Here is a 15,930-nt window from a genome sequence, read left to right on the forward strand (position 1 = left end):
AGCATCTTTGCCAGTTTCTCCCCCTCATAACTTCTCAGAATTTTTTATTCTTATAGTCTAATTTTTTTTCAGCTCTTGTTCATCCACTACTTCCCTTTTAATTCCTTCTTTAAGCCTCTTTTGCACTGCTTACCCTTCTGACGTAACTTCACAGTTTACTCCAAGAGCAGATACTGAGAACATTCTTCCTGCCTTCATAAAGAAACACTGTGGGAATCCAACTTAACAGCAGCATTTCAAACACTGTGTTAATTCTATACTCCATGCAAAGCATCTTGTTCCACTGATCACAGCCACAGAAAAACTACTACTGTAGTAAATAATTACTAGGTTTCGTTCCTAATGACTTCTCAATATTACCAAATCAGAAGTAATAAAGAGCAAAAAAGTAAAAAAGTGCTCAATGACATACTGCAGATGTAGTTCAAAATTCAACTGCAGCAAATACTGCAGATCAGAACAGTAATTTACTACAAGCTCACTATGTAGAATCATAGAATGGCTTGGCTTGGAGAAGACTTTAAAGATCATGTTGTTCCAAGCCCCCTGCCCTAGGCAGGCGTACCTCCCACTAGACCAGGTCACTCAGAGCCTCACCCAGCCTGGCCTTGAACACCTCCAGAATTTTGTACTTTTACTTTCCTTTTAAAAAACAGTTCTACCCAAAGAACCCTGTGAAACTTAACACTCCTTATTACAAATTGATCTGGAAGTAGAGGAAAGTGCAGCCTTTTTGTCACCTGAAGACATAACATTTCCTGTACTTTATGATATTGCCACACCACATTCATTATGTCCTTTATGGTAGACCTAATTATTTGTGATTTCATTCTTCAACATGAAGTGTTACTTAATAAAGATTAAGCACTCATTTCACTAAGTCTGCATGGAATTAAAATAGCAAAATATTAATCAATAACGGATAAATCTCTGCAAATTATCAATCAATGGTCTAGGAACTGTCAAAGAAACACTAAAGAAATTCTGACAAAAAAGCTTCAAATATTGAATAAAACATAATATGACATAAATGACATAATGAGAAAACCAAAATCCATTTCTTTCACACTGCATAAAACTGTTGTATCTTTTATTACATTGAGTATAAAACTGAAACCATCTAATTGTACATGGGAGTTTCAACATTGTTTTTAACATTACTAGCTTAATTAAAAAAACACTGAAAATTGATGTTTCATATCTGGGGAGCCATAACACTTTATACCTCTAACAAAAACATTTGAAAATCAGTGATTAAAGCATGCCAACTTCTAATCCAAAAACCACCATGATTTTGTGCTAGAAAAAATTAAAGCAAGTGCCTTTTTCCCAAGTATCTCTTTTTTTAGTTTTTATGTCATTACATATCATTGTGTAAACCCATGCACATCTTTTAGAAAGAAAATTAATGAAACTAAAATTAAATGTAATTAATTTAATAAATCTGTAACAGCATCCTGAATTCAGTACATCTATAGCATATATGGTAAATTAAAGACACTCACCAGTCAACTACTTTTTTTCTGAAGATAATGATTTGGAAAGGAAACTATTTGATACTATTATTCCCATCAGCCTCAGAGAAATACTAAATATTTAAAACATTCAAAAGATCATTTATCAAAATATATTTGACTAAATTTTGAGTGTTCTTATGGTATCACATACCATACCACAAAACAGTCACAAGGAGGATTCATTTTCCAGATGTCCTAAAATGCTTTATAAGAATATGCAAAATTATTATTCTTTTATGGGAACATAACGCACAATTTGCATTAAAAGAAATCTCAAGGTTAATTGTGAAAACAACATTTGTTTTTGTATCATAAAAAAGCATAAGCAAAACACTTAACTGATAAACTGAAGTATTCTACATCAAGATTAAGTATATCCACTACCCAGTTACAAAGCTGATTAGTAAACTGAAACAAAGGCAGCAAAACTGGATCAAGTAAAAGTTGAGAATATGAATATATTATCTTAACTTCTCAGAAGTATCCTGGAACAGCACTTTAGCAATTACATTCTCAATGCAGTTTTTCAGAATGTGAGATTTCTTCTGTTACTTAACTCTGATGCAACTTCACTCTTCTGTGAATTGAAAATAATCTTGTACAGTCTAGAAAGACTTTTGTAAGGAGAGAAATACAGAAGAGAATGATTACTGCTTACAATTTGACCTTCCCATCTGAATCATTCAGAGAACTAGACATGAGCCCAAATCACTTAAATGAATATAACCCTGATGTTAATGTCATGGAACATGGGTCAATTCTTGGTATTTCCTAAACTGTAAAATGAAAGCCTATACTTAATATACATTTTTTTCAGTTCCCGAAGTTCTACAGGACTTGGTTTTACTGTAATTGTTAAGAATTCAGTTTTCAAACTAGATTTCATTTATATAAGCATGAATCAACTGACATGAGATGTGCCCTGCACTAGTGGCATTAGTCCATCAGGCTGCCACATATTTGGCATTAGTCCATTAGGCTGGTAAAACTCATTTGCTCTCAACCTGCTGAAATTAGAGTACACTTCTGATAATAAAATTAAAGTTTCTTTTTTTTCTGGTTACATACAATCAAAAACTTTTATGCCTCTCAAGAATACATAGTAGCACAAAATAAACACTTGCATTTCTAGCATTCCACAAACCAGCTCATTCATACAAACAAATGTATCAACTAGTTATTCCATAGAGACAATCAACAGTAACATGAGTGCAATTCAGAAATAATTTAATGCTCTCTAAACTCCTGTGGTTCTCAGCACCCACCTTAAATGGCTGTCACTAACACCAGTGTCATCTGTTTTACTTCCATGTGAAAATCATGCTGAGATAACATGCACTAATATCTTAACAATAATACTTTTAACTAAGCCATGTACCTGAATGACAGAATTTTGTTGCAAACATTTCACATCACGGATTCCAAACTCAACAATCAACTAAAATGCAAATTAAAATGTTTTTCACCCATGCTGCAAAATAGTTTTTCCCCACTTAAACAAAGAACTGGAGAGCCTACACAATACACTTACCCCAACATCAGCACAGTCATCTTTGATTTCTGAATCCATGTATCTTAGAAACAATACTTCTAATTTTTACAACTCTAATGTGTAAACTAGTAATAGGTAAAGAACTCTAACAGAAACAAATAGATTCCCAGAAACTACAGCAGAAAAATGTTGTAGCAGTTAAACTGGGCCACAACATAAATAAATGCACAGTTAGTAGGCAAATACTGACATGAATTCAGACACATAAAATTGTGGAGAAAATACTGAATAAAGGTATTTTTCCAAGACGCAATTTAGGATTCCTCATAATAATGTAGGGCAACAGCACACCAAATGTAATTCAAATAAACTACTTGCACCTGAAACAGTAAACAGTTTCCAGCCAGATGAATGCCATTGGATAAGAAATACTATCTTTTGTGTCAGCTGTATTGTGTACAGCTTTACTAGAAATGTCTTTTAATATACTGTCCTTAAAGTCAAAAGACAGTATTTAAAATGTGCAGTTTATGAGATTATCTAAAATATATTTACTATTGTTTCCAGTCAAGTTAAAGCAATGACAGCTACTGAAAAGGGCTCCTCATATGGAAATATTGATTCTGAAAGCCTTCAGCAACACCTCTACAGGTACTGCAGATGTTTTATATCACGTTACAGAGATAATAAACACACATCATACAAAGCCCAGAAGAAAAGTGCACACATCAGGAAGCATGCTGCACCCCAGAAGATGACCTTACAAATAACTTCGGGTAACTTGTACTTCTTCATTGTTAACTTGTCATCCTCTTTATCCATGTCTTTTTCTCATAAAATAGAAGTTAATACTAAGCAGAATACAGAAACTAATACAGATGAAGCAACTGAATGAATTGCAACACCAAGGGAAAGAAAGACGATGAACAAAAATTACATAAGATAGTCTAAACAAACAAAAAATGGAGCAAGTAAATTGTTAGGAACTTCTAGCAAATTAAGATCAGAGGAAACTGCTTTCAGAACAAAGACAAGCAGAATCTGATGGCAAAAAAAGAAAGCCATTCAAGATGTTAGGGTGCCATTTCCTGCTATAAACTTAGTATTGAATTACCTTTAGTGGCAGAGAGTACCGAAAGATACAGGATCCAACTACAAGCAAAGCCTCAAATCCCTTTACTACAGCAGGAATGCACAGATTTTTAGTTATATTTTTCAAGTGCTCTTATCAGCTTTCTGCAAAATACAGTAATATTTAAAAAAATATGTCTTGCAACGAGGTTAAACTACATACTTTACCACTTTGAGATAATCAATGGAAAATAAATGGAAAATCTGCAAAGTGCTCTTGAAGAAATGCTTTAAAATTAACCACATTCCTTAAAAAACAAAAACCCTTTTACGCCACATGAAACATTGTTTTACACTGATTAAGAAAGGGCAGGAAGAACATTATGAAAAGCTAATTCAATATTATGAAAAGCTATGCTGTCTTCATAACAGAGTGAGTGGTAGCAGTCCTGAAAGGATAACAAGCAACATCCCAACAACTGTCAGATTAACTAGGGAGATATGGGAGCATGATCCTCTTCCCACAAATAAACACAAGTCAGCAAAAAAATCAAACCTCTTTTCCAATGACATAATGAAGAAAAGCAGTCAGGAAAGCCACAAGTTTCAGGTTTGACTTACAGTCTGATTATGCCTGCATGATTAGAAGTTGTAATGCTAAGTACAAAGTACTACAAATAGTCTATCAAGATCATAAGAAACATTTACATATAAGGTCTTAGAATTCATATTTCCCAGCATCCAGTATAAATAAACTAATTGCAGTATTCCCACCTAATGTGTGCATAAAGGTCTGCAGAAGCTCTCCTTTCAGAATTAAAACTCAAGGCTGAAACTTGAGTTTGGAGCACTGATATGTCATGGTTACCTCATTATTGTAAAAAGCATGAATCCTGGCCATTCAGCACGACTACCTTAAAACAATTACATGTTTTCTCAAAAATTGCAAGGGATTTTCTACAAATGATGTCAAAACACAGCCCACAATTACAGCCTTGAAGTATAAAGCAGACAGAACATGGAAAAACATTTCATCTAAGAATTACTAAGCTTAAATACCACTGGCATCTCATCTTTAAGACTACTTTAACTCTCTTAAGAAAATTATTTCAGTCCAACTATTGAGATTTCAGCGAAACTGAACGACAACCCCGCAGAACCAAAGTAACTGGAAGTCACTGGGGGCTCAGATATCCAAGCTGGAAGAGCAGGTAGCACACACTGCCTAATCCTGGCTTTGTCTGCACCTACTACAGTTTAATATACAGAGCCAACCCCCGGTTTTACATAACTCCAACTCCAATCCACTAAGCAGATGTTTCTTCCAGTAAAAACTTCTTGTTGCACTCAACTGCTCCTACCTCACTGCTTCTCTCTCAGAATGCACAAGATTAAGCTGGAACTTTGGGAAATCCACGCGGATCTCTCAAGTGCTAGGCTAGCACAGGAGGAACTGCAACGCTGCTCCTGGAGAGATGATAATTACCTCTCTAGCACCGACACCAAAGTGAACACATTTCTTAAAAAGCCATTTTGGAAAGAAGTTACCCTTGTTATTAAAGAGAGGTCTTAATATTAACAGGGTCTCAAACTTGGGGAGATAAGTTAAAAGATCTAGTTTATGTGATTGCAAAACGTAGCAGAAATAACACAAAAGACCTCACAGTTTTTACAAAACAAAGAAGCAATCAAGATAAGCCAAAACAAATAACCCACAACCCTGTCTCCTCAATCTCAATCTGAACACTTAATCAGACCACCACACCTCTTGCTGCAGAAGTAAATATTTGAGTATCATGCAGAGCCAGGATACTTCACAAAACTGCTCAGCTTGCCTCACATGGTGACATTTCTAGTTAAGTTTCATGGAACTGTACAGTGTACATTCCCCTCACATTACTACAATGTAGAAAAATCCCAAACATTTGGATTTTCCTGATAACTTGCTATTTATTTTCAATAAATTAATTTTTCCTCTTTAAACATGCCATCTTCTTAAGACATGAAACCTAACCAGATATTCCAGTCTGGTTTTTACCATTTTATTATGGCATGCTGGAGAACTTTTTGAGACAAGTTCATCCTTTTGTTTCCCTCCTCCAAACAAATTTGTAATACTTTGACCATACTGCCCACATCTTGAACGTCATCATCTGTTGTTTAGCCAATTTCCCAGATAATAAAAACCACATTTACTGAGATAAAGCTTTTCATTAAATAAATTATAAATACTCTGAAAATAACATTTTCACCATTCATAAATCCAAGTACATATCCTTATTCTTCTAACTCACAGTTCACAGCAGTCAAACTCATAAGGCTAAAAAAGATCCATTAAATTAAAGAAAATAACATCAGTAATTGTTGCTGATTTAAATAATACTGTGCATTAACTACAAGCTACAGGTAGAGCTAGTTTGCAAATATTCCCTCTCTCAAAAACAAAACAAGGTTTGGAAAATTTCCTGATAATATAGTATTTAGTCTCACACACATTAATGAGTTTCACAGATCCTGTGAGATCTTTGCTCATAAAATGAACAAACATTGGTATAATTAAATATGTAAATAAGTACCTGCATTATTAGGGTCCAAATAAAGAAGGTATTAGGGGCATGAGGGAACCCACATTTGACTCTACAGAACAAAACTGTTTTACCAGTCATCCTTAGTGGACCTTCAAACAGTTTTCATTTTACTAATCACAAATTTGAAGTTGTTTTCAGGGGAAAACTAAGATAAAACATTTCATTTAAAAGCATATAATGCACATCATATCTTTGCAGCTAATCCACTTTACTGGTTTATGCCTTTTCTACTTAAGTCTCAAACTTTAACCTTTCTTTCACCTGATTATTTTACTTCTTTCCTGAATCTCAAATCTATGTCCATCCTAAAACTTGTTAACGTCTCTCTTTTTTTTTTTTTTTTTTTTTTTAAATCAGTCTCTTTCTAACCATTCCAGCATCTGCAATGTTTAGGCATTCTCTACCCATCTCATTTCTCAACCACACCACATCCTGTTCTCTGGTCCTGAGAGATGATCCTCTCACCCACATGTTTTTCACCCAGCACTGTCTGGGTGCATTATCTCTATCACATCAAACATCAGCTTCTTAACCTCACTTTCAAGGGCATTGCTGGCTGATTCCCGCTTATTACCTCACCATACCAAGGGATTATTGCTTGCTTCCCTTGAGACACCAACAGTCCCTTGATCTTTTCAAGAAGTATTTCCTGCATTCTCTTAGACTGTTTGGGCGCTCATCCCCTGCAAACATGTCAAAGGTCCGCCCCACTGCCACCCTTTGCTTGGAAGGCTCGCCCAAAGGAACAGCTAGAGGCTGCAGCTGAGATCACAGCCCCCCGTGCTGAACAATACTGGGGTTTGCACAACTCTCATTTGGCACCACCACTGCGTGACCCAGCCCCTGCTGGAACTCAGAGTTAACTGGACTGAGGACGCTATTTATACTGAGTTTGTGTAGAATGCTGCATAACACAAGGACCCTATGTGATTGAAGTACTAGGTCCTACGTAAATACAAACATAAAATACACTCCCATGATTGATTACAAACGTCAAATACCCTAAATATTTCTCTAATTGTGACTGGTATCACATAAATACGAGGGGAAAATGCCGGACAATCAGATGCCCTAACAGATAGCTGAAGAACACTTTATCCATTAATCATAAGGATTAGAAAGTGTTGGATATTATAAATACTACTCTTCCAGAGTATTCCCCTGCTGTAGAGACAGCCAACTGCTGGAGCACAAATATTGTCTGGGGTTCACACACATAATTATTTTCCCACTCACTGCCACAAAAAAACCCCATGCCACCTAGACCAAATGCTTATTTGAAGACATTATTAGAAAAGTAAAACATTATTGACCTCCTCTGAAAGAAATGAGGCATCTGGGGTAAAGACAAAGCATACAAGAAGCATATCCATACTCAAAGCATACTCATACCCTCCAATTACTCTACCAACCAAAATATGCAAAGTGAGGTTTTCACACCCACTCGAATTGGGCATCCATCATAAGACAGAATCCAGCAATCAAATGCTCTCTTTACAAAGGATTTACAATGCAGAAAAAGATGCAAAAGGCACACCCATCTTCATCACCTGCACTCACATCTGGTTACCTCAAGCATGCCAAAAGTTAAGGCTGCCTCTCAACTCTCCAGTGCAATTGCTGTCGTATTCCAGAAGTTCTTTAGGACTTAAATAACTCCAAACTCAAATCTAGTGGATGCAACTTCATTGTACGATGCCAAAAAAGTATCTTTTACTTAATATGGAACTACAAAAAAGTATGTTGTACTATTTCTTGTGTGCCAGCCAGGGAGAAGAATTTGCACGGTACTTGCCTCTGGAACAAACATTTGAGAGTATCCAAATCACAGCAACCATACCAGCTAGTAAATTAAATCCACCCCCTCCAAAACCAGGATCAAAGTGCACGGGTTACTTTCAACATTTTAAAACACATATTACCCATACACATATGTGCCCTTGCACATAAAGAATGTTAAAGTATTCTACAAATATTACTACGATATTAATTTGATTAAAACAAACTAAGTATAATCCAATTTTACAACCCAACTTACAGGGACAAAAAAAGTTTATTTTCCCAAGATGACACAAGAGTTCCATATTAAAGCCCAAGAAAAATTCAGGTCCTGCAATATTAGCTTTTTAGCTCACAGTAAGACTGCACTTCTCCTTCAAAAGATGTAAACAGCAATAAAACTACAGGGAAATGTACAAAGCACAATGCCAAAAAACAGTTTAATCAGTCCAATGCCCTGTTCATTGCAAATGACAAAGCAGAAGCAGAGTTCTGACTTAAAAAAAAAAAATAATGAAAAGGGATTAATGAATCTTATATGTAACTATTTCAAATTTCCACACAGTAGAAATTTTCAGAAAATTCAGTACACCTACAATTCAGCGCTTTCCTGTTCTAGTCACCTAGCACAAAACGTAAAACTCCTTCCACTCTCCTCTTAGACTAGAACTTGCAGCTGGAAAAAACCCCAGCAACGCAGAAACTTATTGCGGATAATTCCATAAACAAAGTCAGTGCCGAGGGTCTGCATTTTAATGAAAACCAGAAGGCTTTTATTAGTAGAATACTTTTTTTCCCTTCTTTTCCCATCCAGCTGAAGCACTGACATACATCTGAAGACAAACCTCTAAACCTTCTGCCAAGAGAGCACTGGGACTGGGGTACGTAAACTCACTAGGGGCAAAATGAAACAATCTGACTGGAATTTCAGCTTTCACTGAACAGTTTGTTCACTATTACAAGGAAAAAGCTGAACATATCTGGACTTCAGGGAATTCTTTTCTCTACCAAAAAGAACTCAAGTTATTTTAAAAGTATGCACATGTGTTGCATGAACAATGAAAATTTAATCTGAATTGTGTTAAATAACTTCCCCTCCACAAAAAAATAAAATACCCTATGTTACTCAATTACCAGCTTTACCAACACTAAAAAGTGCTCTGCAAATGTAAGGACTGAAGTATTTAAAGATACTATATTAACAAATGAGGGTCTCACCCAGATCAGTCCAGTGTAAGAACTAACTTAAATACAACACTAATTAGCTTTTAGATATCAGACCTATTTCAGTACATCTACGGCATCAGTGACTACTCTACACAAGCAATAACAACAAATCTTCTGTCTTCCAGCATTTACCTGCAAACAGCTGAAAGCACCAGTCGTACCTACTTGGGCAACTCTCAGCTCATGAGCACATTGCCAACAGACTTTTATCTTCCCATGCTTTTTCCCATCCCAAATTCTGAGGGATTTGTGATTCCAGAGATCATTATTTTGACAGATACACATTTTAAAGAAATCCTCAGCTTGGCTGAAATAAAGATTCTGCAATCTCCCAAAAACCTTTTTACTATTCTCACTCAGGAAATCAAATGAGAGCTGCAGCATTTAAAATCTTGACACAGGCAACCCTCAGATTTTGTACTACCAACAAGGATACTGCATACATCTTTTACAAGACAGCAATACTATTCCAGTGTTCAGAATTTCCAGATTAGTAAAGTCCCATGTATGTTTGTACAAGCTTCACTGAAAAGCATATACACTTCCAAGTACATAAACAAGTGGGCCCATAAATAAAAACACATGTCTTTTAAAAAGGTATCAGACGATAAAGCTTTCAAAACTCAAAAAACCCCACCTTCTAAACAGACAGTCAAAGACAAATGTATGCATTCTTAAATTATGTTCAACATCAAACCCAAACCGATAGAGTCTCATGACAATGACACACCCCTTCCTGGAAAAAACAGTAAAAAGGTCAGATGTTTATGAACCAGACAATTGCTGGAAAAATATGGACAAACATTTCCAACTAAAACTCAGTACAATTGTTTTCACACTAAAGCCAAAAGTAACTACACTTTCAATAACCAAGTATTTAATCCTTACATAACTTTCTAGTTGGAAATCTCAGTCTTCCCAAGGCTGAGGTAAGCCACACAACACTGCTTGTGAAAGACAGGAACCTCACAGCGTTCAGGCATTTTATCCAGCATGTCACCCAAGACAGGGGAAATGTGTAACCATCCCATGCATCTGGAAAATACTGTAATCTTACACTTCAGCCACAAGACACATTCCTTGCACACATTTGCAGACCACAACAGCAAGAGTACCCATTGAAGAGACAATCTATACACAGTACTGTTTGCAATCTTAAGTCGACAGAGAAACCTGGGGACCAAAAAAAAAAAAATCCATGTTCCATCTCACGAATGTCCCCCTGTTAAACAGAGTATTGTCTTTAACAGAGTATATGTTAGCACACCGGAAAGTAAGTTTACAAAATAGTAAGATTCAAAAAGCATATAAGAACTTCCATATGGAATATGGCTTGATATTTAGAATTATTTACAGTGGTTTTTTATGTGTATTAACGTTAGTAACTAAATAACCACATCCACATTAACTGACGAGAAAGGTTTCTTAGTTTCAAGAGAAAAACCTTTTTTTGCTTCGAAAAAAAAACTTCTATTTAGCTAAAAATAAATTTTCTAACCTAGTGAACAAAAATACAATAAATTACTACAACAGAAGTACGCTACATAATAGTTAACTACTTTTTGAAGCTAACTCTTTCATATTTACATTCTGTGGATGTTTTTCATATATAATTACTCTTGACAACTTTTAAGATTAGACAACATCACCACATGATTTATCTTCTACAAAAGAAGACCAAGATTTCAAAACAAGAAGAAAACAATGTCTGAAAGCAGGACTGAAAGCATAAGAAAATTTTTAACTGCTTTTGAAAAATTACTGATGCAACCGAGTTATTTAATATTTTTAAAACTAGAACTTGGGCTTACACACAGAATGAATTTTGTTTAAGGAAAGATTAAAAACAGCACATCACCAAATATACTTTGATCTTTCTTTGGTCCAACATAACTAATTTCTAAAATACTACTCTACAGTGCCAGTGGTTTCTTAATTATAAAAGATGGTGTGCTTCTGGCCCCAAGGAGCTCACAACAATAGTATCATTAAATCTTCTATAGCCATTTCTTTTTAATCATGAAATCTCAACACAAAAAGCCCTCAGCAAAATTTCTGTTTTAAATATTTATCAAGAGGTGAGAAACAGATGGCTAGACTGGTTCTACAGACTGAAAATGTTCTGACATGGTATTCAAACTCTTCTTCTGCCAACTGCTATTAAGGAGTTCACAGGGGTTGGAACAACAGAACGTGCATCTGAAGTTAAAAAACATCCTTCCTGGTTGTTTTTTTTTTTTTTTAAAGAGACTGAACAAACTCTTTAATTATTTTCCAAAGAAGCCACTTCAGAGTGCCAATCACACTGTCTCCTCTCATTACACCAAGAACTTCATTATCAGCTACACTCCAGTCTCCAAAGCTTAGTAAGCCTTTAGCCTCAAAGCAAATGCACTACATATTCGATTTAACAGCTAAATAACCCGAGATGGCAATAACCAGATGTATTTTTAAAATATTCTATGTTAATGCTATTTGTACACTTCACGCCCACCACAAAAGAACTCCAGATGTACAGAAACATACACACTGAACAGATGCTCATGCTGAGAAGATTCTTAAACATATGATAATCTATCATTTTTATTTCCAAATGTTTAAAGTTACTAAACCCCACCCCAATTTTAGTCCCATCTATCTATTCTTGCCTTGGATATTGCAGCACAGTGTAGAAGTCAGAGCACTTTATAAAGCAAAAATGCAAATCTAACCACAACTTCAATGTATAAACCCTTCTACTGCTCATGAGATGAACACAAGTGTGCAGTATTTGAAAAAAGCATGACCAGCTCCAAAAAGTTAATTCTGAAAAGTATCTGTATCTAAATAAACAGCAGCAGTTTTCTATTACTAATGAAGTGCAGCAATGCTACTTTGCAATTACGTGCCCCCTTTCTTCAGACGATTACTACTTTACAAATGTTATCTACGAAGAAATTATACATCAGAGATAGGAAAATTTGGCACCCAATATTAAAATATATTTCAACTGAATTAGACAAGACTTGTCAGTGCTCTCTACCCTGTTCTAACCCTTATGAGAACATTATGCAAAGCAGGTCACCAAAGTATCTTGGGTCCTGTGTGGTCATACCATAAGGAACATGCTACAGAGTGACCATGCTACAAAGATACACACACGGATGAGAATAAAACTGTTGAATACTATTTTCAAAGCATAATCAAAATTTTCTATTGTAGTAAGAAAGCAGAAAAGGAGAGCATTTTTCCCACAGCACAGAAAATGTTATGGAATTAAACAGTTCTAATCACAGGATAGCTTACGTGATTTGACATTTATTTTGTTATTATTAATTTACATTATTTCATACAATGCTATCAAAAGAAACACAACAAGGAGCATGCTTTTTTGGCCAAGACACACTGAAAAGCACCAAGAGTTTTAGTCGAATCAAGACATACACATTTGGTACAATGCACACTCCAGAGAATGGTGGTGTACTCATAAAAAAAAAAAAAAAAAAAAAAAAAAAAAAAAAAAAACTTGCTTGAAAAACAAAGAGCTACCTAATTTAAAGAATTAGAAAATACTGGCCAATCAAAGAAAACCTTTCCTTTGTCCTGTCCCTGATGTAACCATTTAATTAGCATAAGTATAATTTCAATAACAGAATTGCTATATTTAATAATTACCACATAAATACCAGACATAAATTGCTTTTCTTTTCCCCTAATTTTTCTTCTGGCTCCTTATTTGTCTCTATATTCATCTATGCTCAGTTTTTTACTGTATCCAAAATACCATACAGTATAAAACTCCAGAACAATTTAAAAAATTCCTCAGAACTGTGAATCAGCATAAAACATCAAAGAACAGCATGAAGAGATACAACTTAAGAAGGCAGAGTTAAGCAGATATTAAAAAAGCCTGGTACAGAATCATCAAATTTGCTTCAATTAATTAGTGAAGCATATATACATAAGTGCACGTTTTTAAAAATTATGATCTAGATACCAGACTTAACCCTGAAAAATTCCACTTTATGAGCTGAATGCACTAATGAAGGAGAGCCTTAGGCCCAATGAGGTATCCAGAAAACCAGAGCAGAAGAGCTCTCCGCAGCTGGGGAACAAACACCTCGTGCCCTGCTGCCATCAACAAACACAGAGCAGCTCAGGCTGCCTCCTGAAGCTGCACTGATGCTCATAACAGGGAATGATGGAGGAATTGCTACCAGAACACAAATATGTCTAAGAGTCAATTTTTATCTTGTTCAGAGCTCTGTCTCTGAAGACCCACAAAACTGTTTTTTCTTGCGTTTTTAACCTAGATTTAAGATAATTCTTATTAATTTGATTTTGTGCCAGATCTCCAAAAAGTAATCTTTACTTGCCCAGCACAAGTTGTTACAACTAAAGTTTAATACTTTTTACAGTAAGTGAAGCACTGAATAGTCTTCCAGCTAAGAAACTGGTTTCTGTTTTAAATATTTATGCAAAAACTTGCCTTGTCAAAGTCTAGTTACATAGTTACAAATGCTCTATTTTATGCAGGAAGTTACCCCAGTGCAGGGCTGCAGATCATCTCCAGGTATCAAGCAAAAAAATACATTAAATTTTGCTAAAATAAAAGTATTGCAGTAAAACTTTTAGCTTAAAATTCTGGCATTATTTCTTCAAACTAATGCATAAGAATTAGTGACTTAGGAGAAAAGAAATATAGTAGGTCAAAATAAACTTCAGCTAGTTTCACAACACCGTGAGTTAAATGCCTATCATTAAAAGAAAGTCTGAGGTCAAAATCCATCTTTTTGAATGTTTCTTAAACGCAGGAGAAAGACAAGACTTTCATACAAAACTGACCACAAGACAGAGTATAAAACATTCAGCTGTCATTTACAAATTGAACAACAAAAAAAATACAATTAAGAGGTTACAAAAATGAACAGATATGAGTAAACTAGCACTCTGCTTTCTAAAGTAACACATATTTGAGTGCTTACAGTTAGTGCTCACCCAAATGCCAGCCCCATCCTCTCCAGTGACACTCACCTCTCACCTGAAATTCATACAGGCATGAGCTGCACACACACTCTTGTGTGGCCAATATAAATCACAGCTCTTACTTACTCCTCCCTGCCATTGTCACAACAGTTTTACATTTCAGGCCTGCTACAGCAGTGTCGCCAGCACTTAAAAAGTGTTATTTTGTCTGAACTCTCACCGTCCCTACAAATCCTAGTAAAGTACAAGGTACTATGCAAAACACTAAAGTATCCCCTAAATACCTTTAAATCAGGCTTCTCCGCGTAGTACACGTGATGCCATTACATCTCCGTTTTGCATAATCAGACACAACTTAATTCAGGTGGCTTCAGGAGCTCCGCGGGCACTCCCAGTCCCCGGCCCCACCCAGGCACTCCGCCCGCAGCGCCACGGCTGCCCCGGCTCCTCGGGCAACCACTTGTCTCGGTGTGGAGCAGATCTTTGCTCCTCCAGAGACTAATGGCCCTGCACTACAAAATACTGATAAAGAAAAAAAGCTATAATGTTAGGTCCAGATTAAGAGTTTCTGGACTACTAGACTTCAAGACCCAACATTTACCTTTCTGCAATTTTTCTTTTCTTACCACAAAAGTCTCTGCTCCACAGTCTTTCAAAGCAAATAAATGCAGGGCAGGCGGCATTTAAAGCAGGGATGTTAAACATCCCTTGGTATTACACTTTTTTATGCCTAAGCATTCCCACGATCAGCGTTAGCTCCAGGAGCAGGAAACCTGACAGAGGAGCTACAACACGCCGCCACAGCGAGCAGGCATCGCCGCGCTTCGCTCCGGCACTCCCCCGGGAGAAGCGCCTCTCTGCCGTCCTGGGCACGGCCGAAGAGCCTTCGGAGGGAAGAGGGGAGCTTTAGGAAAAGACCTAACGCGAGACAGAAACTGCCCGTCTCGTTGCTGCCAATTCTTCGTATTTAAAACAAACACAATGCAGTGTTAGCCAATATTCTGCGGTACTTTTAGAGACAAAGCTATACAGTAGCTGCGTCTAGTTAGGGCCGGCAGCTGAAAACGCTTTGCTGCTCTGAGCAGCCCGGCGCTTTTCGGCGGAGCAGCAGTTCTGCCGCCGCCCCGAGGCTGCCCGGCGCGGGCCGCTGCCCGAGGGGTGCCGGGACCCCGCCCCGAGCCGTGCCGGGAGCACGGTGAGGGCCGCGCCGCCGGGCCCCGAGCGCGGCGCTCCTCCGGCCGCACACAAAGCGCCCGTCCCGCCGTGACCGCGCCGGGCGGGCGGAGGGCGA

At 36.8% G+C, this 15,930-nt stretch overlaps 1 protein-coding gene across 6 annotated transcripts in view; it reads right to left on the reverse strand.

Annotated features, from left to right (window-relative positions):
* The window catches only part of FNBP1L (formin binding protein 1 like), a 57,191-nt gene that overhangs the window by 40,579 nt on the left and 682 nt on the right, over positions 1-15,930 (reverse strand). For 2 of the 6 annotated variants that reach the window (XM_041483058.1, XM_041483060.1), the window contains exon 1: positions 14,688-14,837. The exons of 3 other annotated variants lie outside the window; for them this stretch is intronic. The gene's annotated coding sequence lies outside the window, so the exon portion shown is untranslated. Of the gene's footprint in view, positions 1-14,687; positions 14,838-14,923; positions 15,058-15,930 lie in introns of those variants that run through there. One more of the 6 variants, XM_041483059.1, reaches the window with a different exon arrangement.

Source organism: Pyrgilauda ruficollis, unplaced genomic scaffold (genome assembly GCF_017590135.1).
Source record: "Pyrgilauda ruficollis isolate IOZ18807 unplaced genomic scaffold, ASM1759013v1 scaffold6, whole genome shotgun sequence".
In the NCBI taxonomy this organism is placed as follows: Eukaryota; Metazoa; Chordata; class Aves; order Passeriformes; family Passeridae; genus Pyrgilauda; species Pyrgilauda ruficollis.